This window comes from Alexandromys fortis, unplaced genomic scaffold (genome assembly GCF_014885135.2).
Source record: "Alexandromys fortis isolate MF-2015 unplaced genomic scaffold, M_Fortis_MF-2015_v1.1 scaffold_54, whole genome shotgun sequence".
Taxonomy (NCBI): Eukaryota; Metazoa; Chordata; class Mammalia; order Rodentia; family Cricetidae; genus Alexandromys; species Alexandromys fortis.
In genome coordinates this window covers 6,636,515-6,655,624 of record NW_026067958.1, presented here as the reverse complement: position 1 = coordinate 6,655,624, position 19,110 = coordinate 6,636,515, and the positions used below count along the sequence as shown (strand labels likewise).

The 19,110-nt window shown below is 39.8% G+C and overlaps 1 pseudogene; it reads right to left on the bottom strand.

Annotated features, from left to right (window-relative positions):
* Nucleotides 1-15,903: 15,903 nt before the first annotated feature.
* On the bottom strand, nt 15,904-16,897 carry LOC126507869 (glyceraldehyde-3-phosphate dehydrogenase-like; annotated as a pseudogene).
* Between the last annotated feature and the right edge of the window lie 2,213 nt (nt 16,898-19,110).

The following is a 19,110-nucleotide window of genomic DNA, read 5'->3' as shown; positions in this document are numbered from 1 at the left end:
CATGGAGAGCTATTTCCGTCGACCTACAATAAGCAGTCCAACCCTGCTCACCTGCCTCTGTCCCCACCTCACAGGCTAGTGGGTGATAATCCCCAAGGAGAACCACAGAATCTAAGTCTTTAACAAGTTTATAGGCTGTTCATGGGTCCCGAGAGCCTTCAGTTCATTATCGAGGGCTAGGCAGCGCAGTAGCTGTCTGCGGCCTGCTCACCCCAATAGGCAGGAAGCAGGAAGAGGAAATTGGATCCAGGGGCAGGGATAACCTCAAAGACCTGCCCTCTTGATTGAATCCCACCCACCAGGCTCCACCTTCTAAATGCTACACAGCAGTCAAGGTAATGATAAAATCTAGGGGCAAAGCCTCAGAACATAAGAATGCAGTGACTATTTCAGACTTGAACCATAGCCTACAACTGACCTCTGTGGGCTCATGGTCATCTTATAATGCAGAATTTATTTAGCCCAACACCAAAGACAAGTTAATCCGGACAGTTTTCACATTAGTTAAAAGTCCAAAATCTTTTCTGAAATTCAAGCTAAATTCTTAGCATTAAGTCTCTGTAAACAGGAAAAGTCACACAGACTTTATGGTTGTTACATAATGCACCCCAAAAGACAAAGATGGGAAGACCTCGATGAAGACTGTCCCAAGTGAAGACTGAAACTCAGGACAAAAATTAAAGCCTAAAGCTCCGTATGCAGATCTGGGGCACATGCGGATCTCGCCTGGCTTAGACAAATCTGGGCGGCTCTGCCTCTTGCCATGAGACCCGGAGCACGTGTAGACAGATCTGGGCGGCTCTGCCTCTTGCCATGAGACCCGGAGCACGTGTAGACAGATCTGGGCGGCTCTGCCTCTTGCCATGAGACCCGGAGCACACGTAGTCTGTTTCCTCGCACAGTTGTATTCATTTCCTCCTGCGTCTCTCACTAACAGCTCCTATTCCTGACATCTGCAGCATCCCGTTATTACACTTATTCCAAATTAGTGTTCACCTTCATTGCTTTATACCAAACTGTAGACTTTCAACCGACTTGTTTCACTTAAAAAATTCTATTTATTCTTTGTGTCTCTTATATCATGCATATCCAATCCCACTCATTTTCCCGTCCCTTCATATCCACCCTGTGCCCTTACAACCCTATCCCAAATAAAATAAAATAAAGTAAAATTTAAGAGAAAAAAGAAAGGAAAAATCAGTCTTGTCATGGAGGCTGCAGTGTTTGACAGTGAGTCACACAGTAAACACTTTTCTCTCTGTATCTTTGCTAGCAAGTTTTCATTGCAGAGTCATTGGTCTGGTTCAAGGCCTCTGGGAGCTTCTGAAATTGAGAAACTTCCGTAAAGCAAAGGACATGATCAATAAGACAAAATGGTAGCCTATAGAATGGGAAAAGATCTTCACCAACCCTGCATCAGACAGAGGTCTGATATCCAAAATATACAAAGGCAAGAAATTGCTCATCAAAAGAACAAATAACCCAATAAAAAAATGGAGTACAGACCTAAACAGAGAACTCTCAACAGAGAAATCTAAAATGGCTGAAAGACACTTAAGGAAATGTTCAACATCCTTAGCCATCAAAGAAATGCAAATCAAAACAACTTTGAGATTCCATCTTATACCTGTAAGAATAGCCAGATCAAAAATATTGATGACAACTTATGCTGGAGAGGATGTGGGATAAAGAGAACACCCCTCCCTTGCTGGTGAGAGTGTAAACTGGTACAGCTGCTTTGGATTTCAGTATGATGTTCTCTCAGAAAATTAGAAAACAACTTACCTCAAGACTCAGCAATACCACTTTTGGGTATATATACCCAATGGTACTACAAGGACATGTGCTCAACTATGTTCAAAGCAGCATTGTTTGTCATAGTCAGAACCTGGAAACAACCTAAATGCTCCTAGACTGAAGAATGGATAAGGAAAATGTGGTACATTTACAATGAAGTATTACACAGCAGAGAAAAATAATGACACCTTGAAATTTGCAGGCAAATCTAGAAAACATCATATTGAGTGAGGTAACCCAGACCCAGAAAGACAAATATCATATATTCTCACTTGTAAGTGGCTTTTAGATATAAAACAAACAAACAAACAAACAGCCTACAATTCACAATCCCAGAGAACCTAGACAACAAAGAGGACCCTATGAGAAACATACATGGATCTAATCTACGTGGAAAGTAGGAAAAGATAAGATCTCCTGAGTAAGTTGGAGCCTGGGGACCATGGGAGAGGGCTGAAGGGGAGAGGAGCAGAGAAAAATATGTAGCTTAATAAGAACAATAAATAATATTTATTATGAAAAAGTAGTACTAGATCATTAAACAAGCACATTTCCCAGAGTAGTCTTTTTTTTCTTATTTCAAATAGTTCTTTGAGAATTTTGTATTATATATTTTGACCATATATTCTCCTTCCTCAATTCAACTCAGATCTACCTTCACTTCACCAAATACTCAACTATATATTTTATTAGTCCAATTTGTGCTACACATATATTTTTGGATGTGTTACTTTCACTGGAGGATCAGCCCACCAAGGGACACAACCCCTAAAGAAATCTGATCATCCTTCTCCTATGAGCTGTCAAGGGTAGGTATTTGTAGCCGCCTCCGTCTCCATGCGGAATTCTGTTGGTTTGATCCTGTAGGGTCTTGCACGTGCTGTCTCAGCTGCCATGAGCTCGTATGTGCAGCTGCCCTGCTGTCCAGGGAATGCGCTCGTAGCATCCCACTGCCTTACACTCTTAACAATCTTTCCATGTCTCCTTCAATAATGATCACCGAGTCTTGGAAAGAGGGGGTGTGATACAGATACATTCACAATTATATGTATAATTTTAAAATATAAATATATGTACACTTTTTCAAAGTCTGAAAATGTCAAAGAAGAGCTAAAGAGACAGGTTGAGTTAAAGAAATCATTAACACACAGTTTGGAGGAAGAGACTAGAAGAAACAGTGAACTAGAAAAAGATATAACTAGGAAAGGTCTTCATTTTCAAATCATTCATTCATAACTAAACTGTGATCTTTACCAAAATTTATATATAAATTCCCAATATGTCTGTTTATAATAAAACAAATTTATTTTCAAGTTTATACTAGAAAATTACAACACAATTTTAAATATTTGAAATCAATATAAATTACACTTATCTGTGATGATTTTGATTTTAATAAGTGGCAATGAATCTGCCCCCTAACGTCAATTGCAATCTTCATAATTTATTTTGAATCTATATCTTAGAATATGTTATTGTCCTTTCTTTCTACATCCCAGTGTGTTAATATCTAAATGCCTATTTTTGTGATTCTTTTAAAAAACAAAAATTACATAGAAGAAATGTTTTTTCCAATTTTTATAGCTACAAATATGTTATTAAGATATACTCATTAAAAAGATATACTCATTTTCCATACTTACAACCCATATGAACATGAAGTATGCCTAAGGTTAATTTGGTATATTTTAATAAATATACATATATGTATATATAAATTAAGTAACATACAGCCACCTTGATCTCTTCATAGAAATTGTTCCATGACATCCTGTAGAGATCAAAATCTGTAAGTACTCAATTCTCATGTAAAGTCACTACCCCATATCTCCTTATATTTTAAGGCATCTCTAAACTGCATATAAACACTAACTGTGCTGGTTGGTTTCGTCAACTTGATACAAATCTAGACCTATCTGAGAAGAGGGAACCACAGCAGAGAAAATGCCTCTATAAGATTTGCCTGTAGGTAAGTTTGTATAGGCGTTTATAAAGCTAGTGATGGATGTGGGAGGAGCCAGATCATTACGGGTTGTTCCACACCTGGCAGGTGGTCTTTGGGTGCATAAGAAAACAAGTCAATCAAGACTAGAGGAGCAAGTCATAAGCAGCATTCCTCTACGACCTCTGTGCTTCCTAGTTTTATGTCAACTTGACACAAATTAAAGTCATCTAAGAGGAGGGAGCCTCAATTAAGAAAATGCTTATAAGATCAGGCTGTAAGCAAGCTTGTAAGACATTTTCTCAGTTATTGGTTGATGTGGGAAGGCCCATCCCATCATGGGTGAGGCCCTCCTGGGCTGGTGGTCCTGGGTTCTATAAGAAAGTAGTCTGAGAATCCAGTAAACTGCACCCCTCCATGACTTGTGCATCAGCTGCTGCCTCCAGGTTCCTGTTCTGTTTGAGTTCCTGTCCTGACTTCATTCAGTGATGAACAGTGATTTGGAAGTGTAAGCTGAATAAACCCTTTCCTCCCCAAGTTGCTTTGGTCATGGTGTTCTAACACAACAGAAACCCTAACTAGGACACTAACATAATTGCAAATTGTTTTATGATTATAATACTGTTTTATATTATTTTTGAAATCTTGTCAAAGGCCTGTGAATGTTCAGCAAGATGCAATTTTCTCTAGCATTTTAGTTTATATCTTTCAAAAATCCTAGATGCAGGACCACAGATATGGAAGAGTGTATGATTCTATCTGTCTTTATCGCTCTCTCTTCATTTGCTTATAGATAGGTAGAATGAGAGCTAACATGAAAAACTTTCTGATTTAACATGAATGAAAGATCTGTCATTATTCTAGCACCTGAGAAATATTTTCTCATGACTTTCAATCCCCCAACATGGCTGCTTTTTTATTTGCTAAGAATTTTGTTTTTCTTTTCCTAAAGTGTAATTAATAATATTTTTCTCTGATTTGACATTACACATATAATTTTGTGTCTCTTGCGTTTTGTGAAAACTGCACTAAGGTCTCAAGATTTCTTCTTTAAAAGCTGTATTAGCTACCTACATTTTGCCATGATAAAATACTATGACCAAAAACATCTTAAGGATTGATTTTAGCTTATGGTTCCAGACTGATAGATTGGATAATGTTTGGAAAGGGATACCTTGGCTTCAGGAGCAGGAAGCTGGCTGACCACAGTTTCATCCATACACGGGAAGTAGGTAGAGAAAGGAAGTAGGAGGTAGTCTATAAACCCCTAAAGCCCACCCACATCAGTCACTCACTTCCTTCAGCAAAGCCTCCACCCACCTCCTGAAGGTTCTATGACCTTCTCCAGCAACACCACAAACTTGATCCTAGGTGTTCAAATGCATGAGCCTATGGGGAACACTTCTCATTCAGACTACCATAGAATTCTCCAAATCTTTCCCCATATTTCTACATTTGATTGCCTATTTCCTAAAGCACTGCCGGATCTACTTTCTCTGTCAACTTATTCTTCAAAGACTTTTCTTTCATTTTTTTCTAATTTCTTATTTGATTTCTTTCTCCTTCCTTCCTTCCTTCCTTCCTTCCTTCCTTCCTTCCTTCCTTCTTTCTCTATCCTTTCTTCTTTCTTTCTCTTCTTTCTTTCTTCTTTCTTTCTTTCTTTCTTTCTTTCTTTCTTTCTTTCTTTCTTTCTTTCTTTCTTTCTTTCTTTCTTCTTTCTTTCTTTCTTTCCTGGAACTTAATCAAGTGGCTTACACATGTTAAACATACATGGTACTACTAAGTGAGATGCATAGTCTTTTTTATGTGTATGTGTGTTCTGGATGTATGCATTCATTTGTGTGTATGTGTGTCAGTACTCACTCATGTATGTATGAAGCCCAGAGGTCAATACTGAGTGTCCTCTTCTGTTGTTGCCTGTCTTAATTTTTGAGAAAGTACCTCTCATTGAACTTGAAGTTCAACTTTTGGTTAGGCTGACTGGTCCAAATATTCTTCTAATATTGATCACTAGGATGAGAGACAGGAGTACCATGCTGACTTTATGTTGGGTTTTCCTGCTCACATAGCAACTATTTCACCCCCCCCCCCATCGAGGCATCTTCTCAGTGAAAGACTCTAAATGCATTTCTGAGGCCTCTCAGCTCTAAAGACATTTTCTGAAGCCTCTTAGCATTTGGAAACGGGACATTCGCCCCAACACACATGCTGGACTGCTCATCCTCCTGTGTCCTTGTGAATAATCTTCAAACATAACTTCATTTTGGGAATTGCGGCAAAGACAACCCACAGATATTGACTCAGTTCCTGATGTATTGATTTAGTCACTGGAACAAGGTCAGGATGACCCACAGATGCTCCCCCTTACCTCACCTGATCATGCAGCTATTCTCCTGCCCTGGCACAGACCAATCACTGCTAGTAGCCCTTTGAATAAGCCAATCCAATTAGTTGAAAAACAACTCTCAGGTTCCCCCCTTATTTCTGTGGCTTTTTGCTTTAAAAGATGGGCTATAACAGCTATCGGGAGTCCTTCATATCCTGAACCTGAAGGGCCCTGTCATGACAGAATAAAAATCCTCTTGCTTTTGCATCAATTGTGGTTGTGTGAGTGGTGTCTGGAGCAACTCCTCCCTGATGTTTGGACTTCTAGTCCAACACTCAGTTTCAGAATAATCCTACTTAATGTTTTCTTGTTAGGTCTTTTTTTTCTGCTTGTAAACCATGGTCAAAAGTTAAAATGAAAATTTCAAATATCTTTGAAACCTTTACATATAACTCTCTGACATGGGATTCCCCCTCTATGCTGTGAATTCCATTGGTTAATAAAATAACTGCCTTGGCCTATTGATAGGGTAAAATAGAGGTAGGTGGGGGAAACTAAACTGAATGCTGGGAGAAAGAAAGAGGAGTTAAGAGGAGCCATGGAGCCACTGCCAGAGATAGACATGTTGAAACCTTGCCAGTAGGCCATGACCCTTGTAGTGATGCATAGATTAATGGAGATGGGTTAAATTAATATATAAGAGCTAGCCAATAAGAATCTAGAGCTAATAGGCCAAGCAGGGATTTAAATAATATAGTTTCTCTGTGATTATATTGGGGGCTGAGCAGCCAGAACAAAAAGCAGCCTCTTCCTTACAGCACTCTCCTTTGTATCTTGGTTAGTGACCTCTGAGTTATGGGTGGTTTCCTTAGTTAGGGTTTCTATTACTGTGATAAAACACCATGACCAAAAGTAACTTTGGACGTAAAAGGTTTATTTCAGTTTACATCTCCTAATAATAGTACACTAAGAAAAGAAGTCAGGGCAGGAACTGAAGGCAGAAACAGAAGCAGAAATGCATACTGCTTGCTTCCTTTTGCTTGCTCAGCTTGTTTTCTTATCCAGCCCAGGAGCACCTGACTAGGGAGGTATGGCACCACCTACAGTGGTCTGGGCCCTCCCATATCAACCATTAATCAAAAAATTCTCCAACAGGCGTGTCTATAGGACAATATGATGGATACATTTTCTTAGTTGAGGTTCCTTCTTCTCAGATGACTTCAAGTGTCAAGTTGATAAAACACTAACCAAAACAAAAACAATATCCAAATCCCAGCATGCATTTCCAAATAACTCCAGCCTCGGAGGATTCAGCACTGTGATGCTACTTTCTTTGTGCTGTAACAAATAAAGCCTGCCTGGAGATCAGAGTGTGGAGCTAACCACACTAGCCATAGAGGCCAGGCAGTGGTGGCACAGGCCCTCAATCCCAGCACTCAGGAGGCAGAGGCAGACAAATCTCTGTGAGTTCAAGGCCACACTAAACTAAACAAGATTGAATCAATCTAAAAGAGAAACAGAGCTCACACCTTTAATCCCAGCACTAGGGAGGTGTAGACAGGAGTGATATTGCTGGGTGGAGAGAGGAATATAAGGTGGGAAGAGACATTCAGTCTGAGGTTTTATAGAGACAACATTCAGTCTGAGGATTTGTAGGGATAGGCTCGCCCTTTTGGTCCAAGGATTTGGTAGGGGTAAAAGGTCTCTTTCGTGGATGGCTCCTTTACTTCTCTGATCTTTCAGCATTTACCCAGACATCTGACTCTGGGTTTTTATTATTAAGAACTATTAGAACTCGTGCTTCATTTGGCATCCTACTTTAGGGCATGAATTCGTTGCAAAGCTGCTTGCCTGTGGCTTTGTAGCCACTGGCACAGCCCAGAGCTGCACATGGGCCTCCTGCCAGAGTTACCACCCAGCCTGCTAGGTTCATCTCTGCTTTTTCCCCAAGCCTCTAAGTGAGTGTTGCAGCCTCTCTGTAACAAACTGCACAGGCCCCAAACATGGCTCCTGGGTTTCAAACATGCCAGCAGGACTTACCCACTATAGACTAGCTGGTTTTGCCTGCTTCTGCAAAATCCTGTGTGTGTGTTTTCAGATAGGCAGCTCCCTCTCCCACACGGGTTGCAATATTTCCCTATATCCCTTCTCCTTGGGCTACGACTCTCAGCTCACATGCTAGCAGTTGCAGCTGTCTTCAGCCAGGCTGTTCACCACCTATGTTCTTTAATCAGATGTGTTATGCAGTCTTAAGTGCTACCATCTTTGTCAGCAGACTTGGGGAATTCTTAAATGCGGGAATTAGTTAAAAAGAGAGACAGAGTTTTTTCCACATTAAAAAATGAGAAAGACTATTACAATAGATGGTTAAAAATAGAACAATTGAGAGGTTAATTAACTTAGATGGAATTTATGTAATGTCAATTATAAACATTATTAGTTTGATCATTTTTTTTTAATCCCTAAAAAGACCAGATGGTATGATGATGGAGAAGGGTCATCTTTCTATCTGTTGTTTCATTAGGTAAGTAATAAAGAAACTTCTTGGCCTCTGATAGGACAGAAAATTACATAGGCGGAGTAGACAGAACAGAATGCTGGGAGAAAGAAGCCTAGTCAGGAGTCGCCATGATTCTCTTACCCGACACAGCTGCAGGTTAAGATCTTCACTGGTAAGCCACCTCGTGGGCTACACAGATTATTAGAAATGGGTTAGATCAATATGCAAGAGCTAGCCAATAAGAGGCTGGAACTAACGGGCCAGGCAGTGTTTAAAAGAATACAGTTTCCATGTAATTATTTCTGGGCGTAAGCTAGCTGTGCAGGAGCGGGTGGCCGGGTGCTGGGGATGCAGCCCCGCCGTTCTTATTACAACAGTATGAGTGGCAAGGTTTAAAAAAAAAACTTACTAAAAGACATATAGAGATATTCAGATCCAGACAAAGGAATTTAAAGGAGAAACAATCGGGCTGGAGAGATGGCTCAGCGGTTAAGAGCACTGCCTGCTCTTCCAAAGGTCCTGAGTTCAATTCCCAGCAACCACATGGTGGCTCACAACCATCTGTGATGAGGTCTGCTGCCCTCTTCTGGCCTGCAGGCATACACACAGGAAGAATATTGTGTACATAATAAATAAATAAATAAATAAATAAATAAATAAATAAATAAATATTTAAAAAAAAATAAAGGAGAAACAATCTCAACATTATATTATAAGGTTAGAGAGGAACAGCCCAAAGTTTGCAAACAACCAACCTTAATTTATCCAGTCACCTTACAGGAACTGCCAAATAACAGGTATCCCAAAGGCTATACAAGAACTGACTGGACTCCTGTAGAAATGTTAGATTTGAGAAGATTCAAGGAAATGATAATTTCATATGGTATGCAGTCACCTTTTGTGAGGCAGATGTTAAATTCACTGTCAACTAGTAATAGAAGTATCTCACAAGACTGGAGAGACTTGGTAATAGCAGCATTAGAGTCTGATCCTCTATTATAGTGGAGGACTTGATAGATGAGGCTAGGACCATTGAACAATGAAGTAGGGCTAGAGGTATTGAAATCTTCCAAGAGCAACTTTTTGAAGAGAATGATGTACAAAGACAGTCTGTATATGATGACCACACCCTGGCTCTATGCAGCAGTTTTGAAAGCTTGGGACAGAACTGACGAAGTCAGACAGAGAACTGAGTCATTTACTAAAGTCATACAGGTCCCAAAAGAAGGCTTCACTGAATTTTTACAAAGATTAACTTTGGCAGTAAAAAGAATGATACCAAATTCAGGAGCTAGACATATAATAAGTAAACCTCTGGCTTTTTGAAAATGCTAATTCACAATGCAAAAGGGTAATTAGTCATTTAAAGGTAAGGTCAGCACCCACAGAGGAACTAATCAGAGATACAGTCAATATTGAATCTTATAACCATGATGATGATTGGATAGGAGAGTTGATTTCCAGAGGCTTGAAGAAAAATCAAAATGTCAGGTGTTTTAGTTGTGGAAAACAAGGTCACCTAAAAAGGGATCACAGACATGGAGTTTATAGAAACAATGTTTTTTCTATGAATAATACAAACAGAATGCCCCTCCCTTCTGGAGTATGCAGAAGACATGACAAAGGCTGACACTGGACCAATGAATGAATGTACATCAACAAGACACAGACAAGGTAACCCTTTGTCATTGGGAAACACCTTGGAGGGCCTCTTGCTGGTCCCTGTATCAAATTGGTTCAGTCATTTCCTGTCACCATGGAAAAAACTCCATCCTAAGAATGTAACATGAGGGCCTGCTTGTTTGGGTTTCTGTCCTGCCCAGTTTCTCAGCCATTTATCCCCAAAGAAATCACACAGAGAGTCTGCATTAGTTATAAACTGATTGGCCCATTAGCTCAGGCTTCTTATTAACTCTTACAATTTAGATTAGCCCATTATTCAAGTATATACTAGCCACATGGCTTGGTACCTTTTTTTCAGCAGGGCAAGTCACATCTTCCTTCTTCAGTGTCTGGACAGGACTACAGGGGAATGGACTTCCTCTCTCCCAGAATTCTCTGTTCTCACTGACCTGCCTCTACTTCCTGTCTTGTTGTGCTACCTATACTTCTTGCCTGGCTACTGACCAATCAGCATTTATTTAAAACATAATTGACAAAATATAGACAATTTTCCCATACCACCAGAACAATGAAAGAGCCTAATGCCAATTGTAAAAAACCATACTGCTCTGGAAGATAGAACAACTTTAGAAGATAGAACAAAAATTTCAGGAGAAACATAAAACGAATATTACAAAGATTAGTTTTGAAAAAGAGAGACCTCTTAATTAGAAGAGGAGATAGTTCATCGAACAGCATGGCAATTCATTATAGACTAACTTATATGAATAACAAATACTTTTTACTTGATCAGATATAACTTGCCAAAAGGGAACCTCCCCAAAGTTAAGGTTGGGGCAGGGTTTTGTTTTTGTATTTTCAGACAAATGAAGGCATCCAGCTAAGGAATCTGAAGACTACTGGACAAATGAGACATGTGAAAAAAAAGGACAAATCATCCAGAAAAATGTCCCAAGAAAAAGAAAAATTGGCCTATTCTTATATCACCAATAGGATAAAATTTCATAAATCTTCTCAAATGTTTGTTTTTTTCTGTTCTCTACAGACATATATAATGCAAATGGTCTTTTTGTAGTTCAAGTTCAATTAAAAATTAAATCTGGCTTTGGAGTTGGAGGGTGGCTCTCTTTTCCTCTAAATCCAAGCATGTTTGTTAAAGGAAAATCCAAAATCTCTGTTTCACGTCAGAAGATTCACCTGATATAGAACAGAATAAAAACCGAAATTAAGGGACTATTCTATTGCTACTAATCTCATGAACCTTTGGTTTTATTTAGACTCTTTAAGCCTTTTCTTATATGCATATATATAAGACATATATATAACAATGAGACATGTCTGCTGCAATCTACTTCAGCACCAATGGTGGCAGCACAAATCTACTCCTGTAGGTAAAGACTGCTTGTTCATTTCCTGGTTGCCTAGACCCAAATAATCACATAGAAACTATATTAATTACAACTGTTTGACCAATATCTCAGGCATATTTCTATCTATCTCTAATATCTTAAATTAACTCATTTTTATTATTTTGTGTATCACCATAAGGCTGTGGCCTACCAGTAAGTTCCAGCACCTGTCTTCTTTGGCAGCTACATGGAGTCTCTTTGACTCCACCTACTCTCTTTCTATATCTCTTCCAGCCTGGTTATTTTCCACCCTAGCATAGGCTAAAGCAGCTTCATTTATTAACTAATAAAATCAATACATATACAGAAGGGCATCCTACATCTTCTCCCCTTTTTCTGTCTAATTAAAAAGAAAGGTTTTAACTTTAACATAGTACAAAACAGTTATCAAACAAGAATTATAGTTACACTATTTAGTCCATCTACATTTGGCAAATTAGGGAACATATTCTATCACCTATTCTATCTTTGTGAGTCTCAAGTTTTATATCTAATTTATCCTATAGATATAAAGCAGGAACCCAGAAGGACTGTCTCACCTTTTTAAGGCAAGTTCATCAGTCATTTCTCTGTGGGTTCTGCATGTCCAGTTTATACAGCATACCATCAAGCAGTCTAGGCAAGCCCAGTTTCTTGCCCAAATGCTTAGCCTTGCCACATTGAAGGCAGATTTCATAATGGGTTTCTTTAATGCCCATCAACCTCTCTGAAGGAATTGGTGCTGCCAGAAGCAGACATGCCTCACTGTAGAGAAAAGTCTAAGTTCTTAAACTTAAAACATTTCAGATGTCATATTCTGTAAGTCTCTGAAAGATCTGAAGAATACCTATCCATCTGAAATATATCTCTGTAGCTGTAGAAAGCCTAACTAACATGACCACAAGTTTGACTATTATAAATGACCATCTATTAATCTATAACTTTTAATTATACATTACATTTTTAGATGAGCTATATAAACATAATACCTTAAACAAGAGTAGAAATATACATATAACAAAATTGACCTAAAATTTATATTAGTAGACCAAGATTCATACCAATGTATTCATTTCTTTTTTTAATTAATTATTTATTTATTAAAGATTTCTGTCTCTTCCCCACCACCGCCTCCCACATCCCTCCCCCTCCCGCAATCAACTCCCGGGATCAACCTACTCTTGAACCCAGAAATACCACTCTTGGGAATATACCCAAGAGATGCCCTATCATACAACAAAAGTATATGCTCAACTATGTTCATAGCAGCATTGTTTGTAATAGCCAGAACCTGGAAACAACCTAGATGCCCTTCAATGGAAGAATGGATGAAGAAAGTATGGAATATATACATATTAGAGTACTACTCAGAAGTAAAAAACAAGGACTTCTTGAAGTTTGCATGCAAATGGACGGAAATAGAAAACACTATCCTGAGTGAGTTAAGCCAGACCCAAAAAGAGGAACATGGGATGTACTCACTCATATTTAGTTTCTAGCCATAAATAAAGGACATTGAGCCTATAATCGTGATCATAAAGTATTCATTTCTATATCTTTAATGAAATGAAATGAAAACTTTAAATGAAAACAAACAATTATAAACAACCATTTTGGGAAATTGGGCATATTTTTCTCCAAACTGCTTCCTGCTATTTGTTGGGAGAAATATTTTTAGGGTACATGGAGACCTTTTAGGGGTTGTGTTCCATCAAGCCACATTAGCTTGGAAAGAATTCACAAGTTCTCATCTTCTGTGGAAACAAATTCAACCTATTTTTTAAAGCAACATACCCTTAGATTCAAATTTTGAATAAGGTATATATGTTAGTTTAGCTTATCAACCTTTCCCAAGCCTATGTATATTTTTAAACACACCATGACTCATCCAGGGACTTATTTCTATCTGAATCTGTCTTTATTGTGTATCTGTAATCATGTTCTGGCCTGGGGTACCTTGTTTTTAAATGCTAAGTGAGTGTGGTTGGGACCAACTCCACAGCCTTGCCTCTTGGCTCCACCCCATCCAACATGGTGGAGTTATGTTCACTAAATCTGTGAGCTATGCTCACCACTCTGCCTCCAGGGATCAAAAGAGGCAGAGCCATTTGTGCCGCCAACACGAACCAGGAAGTTCTTAAAGAAGCTGTGCCCCAACTCGCTGTCAACAAACAGAGCCTATCTGAAAATCAATGCAACTACCAAGAAACTGTACTTCCTCCCATTTTTGTGAGTCTAGAAACCCCTTTTTTATGATTTTTGAGGCTTTATGTGGATATGCTTTGCCAAACATTTGGGTGGCTGGGAAACAAAGTGCAGTCTCTGAGTACCACTTCAGAAAAGATGATGGGCATCAAAGAAACTCCATATGGTGTTTACTATCTTTGTAACATAAGTTAACCACTGGGTAAGAGACTGGCCTTACCTCAACTGCTGACAGTATGATGTCCAAATTGAACAAGCAGAACACAAAAGAAAGTGGCTGCAGAACTTTGCCAAAACAATGTAGGATCGATGTTCAGAATATCCTGCTCCACAGAAAAGTCTGTCAGATATTCTAGAGCTGCAGGCTGAAGATGGACGCCCCAATGTTACAGAGGAACCTTGGGTGGATGTCCAGGCAGCCAGATGTTTCTGTCATTTCTTGCATTATTTGGAAATCACTTCCTTGTATTTTCTGATTTTTAGGTAATATTATTTCCTTCTTGAGTCTCTGATGGAGTTGAAAACCAGATAGTTATAATTATAGTTTTTCTAGTTAACAAATTCAGAAAAGAAGCTAATAAAAGAAGTGTAACAGGAACAGGCAGGCCTGCTTTTGGTCCCGGCTGCCTAGCTAGCTTACACCCGAAATAACCACACAGAAACTGTATTAATTAAAACACTGCTTGGCCATTAGCTCTAGCCTCCTATTGGCTAACTCTCACATCCTTATTCAACCCATCCCCATTAATCCGTGTTCACCATGAGGTTGTGGCTTACTCGGAAAGATTCAGCATGTTTGAGCTGGTGTCTCCCATGGCAGTTCTCTCTCTGACTCTTCTTTCCAGTATTCAGTTCTGTCTTCCCCACCTACCTAAGTGCTGCCCTATCAAAAGGCCAAGGCAGTTTCTTTATTCAACCAATGAAAACAACACATAGACAGAAAAACCTCTTACACCAAAGTGTATAAGGTTGAGAGATATAAAAAGATAGTTTTGAGTTGGTAATGCAAGTTTAGGATAGAAAGTAAATTAGGTACAAGACTTTGGAAGGACCAATCAAGGTAGGACAGATAATGGAGTATTTTCTCTGAATTTGTCAAATGTTAATGTAATTCTTGACTGTATATATTGTATATAGTTATTGTACTTATTATATATAGCTTTTCTATATTACTTATAACCTTCTATTTAGACAAAAATGGGGGAATATTGCAATATATTGTTTGAGTTCTGACAAATAAAGCTTGCCTGGAGATCAGAGGGCTGAGGTAGCCACTAGTTAATCTGAGAGGTCTGGAAATCTGTACAGAGAGGAGACAGGAAGTGATAAAGCAGGGCACAGGCAGGATCTCATCCCTTTCTGCCTGAGGATTCCATAGAGGTAAGGAAAGTCTCTCTGTGGCTGCTCCTTTGCTTCTCTGATCTTTCAGCTTTTACCCCAATATCTGTCTCTGGGTTTCTATTGATAAAACCAATTAGAACCATACTTCAATGCTGGTATTGGAATTCTTTGCAAATATCTGGGGTTAGTGAGGTCTTAGAGGAAAACATTTTATTAGAACAGCATAATTCACAACTGTGTTCTAAAACACATCTGTATACCCAAAGATTCGTGTATCTCTCACCCCCATTAATGAAGTTTCTCTATATGATAAATGAAAATATTTTCAGAAAAGTCCAAATGAATATAATGTAGAGATCAATGGATCAGAAAGAAACCAGCCACAATGTATATTCAATAAAAATATTGTACCTAAGGCCCAGAGCACATTGCAAAATAAAAGGTGGAAAGGCTGTAAAATCCAGAGGATTAGGAAGCTTACAATTGAACTGTGTCTTCTAGAGGTGGCTGCCTACGTAGTACACAAACAGCGACAGTATCAATAGACATCTGAGTGTGAAGAGGGAGAGTTTCATGGAGTCCTGCTTTTAGGTAAAGAACATCTGGCAACTGATAACTGCTGAGAGAGGAAGAGTTAGTCTCTCCCAGGAATGAACCCCCAATTGGTTAGCCAGTGCTAAGTGTTTAACACTGAAATCATATATGCACTCACAACAAAAATGGACTTAACAGTTTGTTCCTCTCTCTCCCCAGCAGCCAAGAGCCTCTCTCTCTTCTCTTGTTATTTATAGTGGGGGTGGTCCAGAGCTTCTGACTCCTTGAAGGCCAAGTAGGCCATGAGGTCCACCACCCTGTTGCTGTAGCCATATTCACTGTCATACCAGGAAATGGGCTTTGTAAAATTGTTATTGAGAGCAACGCTGGCCCCAGCATCAAGGACGGAAGAATGAGCATCATTATTAAAGCTACAAGAGACAACCTGGTCTTTAGTATGGCCTAGGATGCTCTTTAGTTGGCCCTGCGACGCCTGCTTCACTACTTTTTTGATGTCATTGTACTTAGCAGCTTTCTCTAGGTGCCATGTCAGAGCCACGGCAGAAATGTTGTGAGTAAGAACTTGGAAGACCATGGCAGTGAGCTTCCTGTTCAGTTCTGGGATGACCTTACCCATAGCCTTGGCAGCATTAGGGGATGCAGGGATGATGTTCTGGGCATCCCCATGGCCATTATGCCGCAGCATCCCAGAGAGGCTGTCCATAGTCTTCTGAGTGGCAGTGATGGCATAGATCATGGTTATGAGTCCCTCTATGATGCCACAGCTGAAATGGATGACATTAGCAAGGGGGTGCTAAGAAGTTGGTGGTGCAGAAGGTATTGCTGACAATCTTGAGTGAGTTTTCATATTTCTCCTGGTTCACACTTATCACGAACATGGGGCAACAGCAGAAAGAGCAGCCATGGTGGCCCTTTAGGCTCCACCCTTCAAGTGGGTCTCAGACTTATCCACAGTGGTGAAGACGCAGGCAGAGTCCACAACACACTCAGCACCGTCCCAGCTGATGTTGGTTGCATCTCGCTCCCAGAAGATGGAGATGGCTTTCCCATTCCAGGGCGAGTTCCCTGTTCTCAGCCTTGACTGTGCTAGGGACCTGGCTGTGGGTAGAATCATATGTGCAGTTAAGGTCAATGAAGGAGGCATTGATGGCAACAATGTCAGAGCTGGAGGCAGCCCTGTGACCAGTACACCCAAATCCATTCACTCCAGTCTTCACCATCATGTCTCAGGGCCGAAGCTGGCGCGCACAAGAAGATGCTGCTGACAGAGGAACAAGGAGAAGAAGCAGAGAGCCCATATTTTAAAAATATGAAGCTGAGCCTAAATTCCAGGGCTCAGGAATGTGCTGCTCTGGCTCATTAGAACAATTTTTGCTGTCAATGTTGTGAGCAAATAAATATATCACCAATATAAAAAAGAAACAAATTCATTAATTAATCATTTGTAAACAATTTTCTGTTACCAGAAAATGAGAAAGAAGAAAATGATCTACATAGATTTTAATTATCTTTGTAAAAGGCCGAAAGAAAATCTTCTATAAATAAGATTTACGATGTGTTATTTTTAAGATCTGCTAAGCTGATGAGAGGACTAGGGAACTGAACAACTGAGGACAATAAATCCTGACATGAATGAACGGAGTCACCGAAGTGGACATAACAATTCCACGTATCTGGATAGATGCGGGCAAGGCGTGGTGAGTCATATCCGGCCGTTTCATTAGAATGCATAAAAATCACGAAGGCCACAAATGGCAAATGGAGACATCCGTGTCTCTACCAGATGCAGCCCTCAGAACCAGGAGCCGGGCTAGAAAGACTCGAAACATACTTAAAACACGGAGGAACCATTACCACCAAAGCCCCGAAGTTGAGACCAATTGTACGCTGTGAATTTCCACTTTTGTCATTGCAGCTGGTCAGGAAATTTTACAGAGGGTTTTATTCTTCTTTCCCTTTTCCACCTAATTGCAAATATTACGCGGAGGAAGCTTCTGGGTCTTTTTTCCCTGCAGAAATGCCCTGAGAGTCCTGAAAGGACAGACCCAGTACCTTTCTGGCACAACACGGCATTACTCAAGCAGCCTGGACACTAGCCGGGCAGATGATTTCATTCTCCCACGGCACAGTTCTGAAGATTTTGATACATTTTGAAAAATACCTGAAATGCAGCTTAATTGATGCCTATTTGTTCGCAGAGCCTAAGTAAGAGATGCTTGCGGAACTTTTTTCTTTACTTTTTGTAAGGTGCATATGCAATGTGGTCCGTTTATTTCTCCAAGCTAAAGTAAACATTTACACATGCTTCCAAATTATGGTAGGGGATTATCAACTCTACTAGGGTCTTATGTAGCCTTTCAGATTACATTCCTGAAGAAAATTGATCCTCCCTTCCCCAGAAGACATCAAGTTGCCAATAGCTTTTCAGTCAGGGGTGTCACTTCATGAGCCCCTTGTCTATCCGTGCTAGCCTTTGGGCTGGCTCAATCTGGCATAAATCTTGTGCTACAGAGGTTGTGAGCTCACACAGTAAAAACCCTGTCATGTTCAGCAGATGTTCTTTCACTGCAGATGCCTGCTGCTTCTGGGTCTTACTATTTTGGTGAAGGTTGTGATACAGAAGCCTAATTTACAGCTAAGGTTGACTACTTGTGCGTCTCTGTATCAACCCCCATCTACTGTAAAAAGAAGCTTCCCTGATGAGAATTGAGAAATAAACCGATCTATGGATATAAAGATAAAATCTTAGGGGTGGTTTATGTCATATCTACTTGGCAGAATAATAGTCTTATGTTCTCCTCTAGGACCTAGGACCTCTCCATTCATGGTACCAGGCACGAGTTTCATCTTGCTAAGTGGGCTTCAAATCCAATCAGAAAGTAGTTGGTTACTTCCTTAACATTTGTGGTGCTACTGTTTCTTCATGGGTCCATCTTGCCTAGTCAGTTACGATTGTAGCTCCCAGCCTTCAAAGCTGTGAGTCTCTCAGCAGCGTGCACAGAGCCTTATAGCACTATGAAAGCAGAAATAGGGAGAAGGCTTTAGTTGAGCACCAGCTTGATTTCTCCGTGTCTCACAGATGTGGTGTCTTCAGCAACAAGATTTTAACACCGAGTTCTGAAGAGGAATCAAGAGCAATAGCTTGTATTTTTGGGGAGGGTCTATTGGACCCCACTGATCAACGGTTTGAAAAAAGGTAGCTCATATTGGGCACAGATGGCCTCTGCTGTGTGGGACAGACACTGTCCCTCAGTATAGATTAACTTTGCTTAAATTCCTTTTATAAGTGTATATATTTTATAAACTTCTATGGTATTACGTTTCTCTAAGGCAATTTTAAAGTTTTGTTGTTGTAAGTTATCCTTCCTTGCGCTACCGTTGCTGTCTGAGACAACATGCAAGTGTTTAAGCTTTACAGAGTTGCTAGGTAACG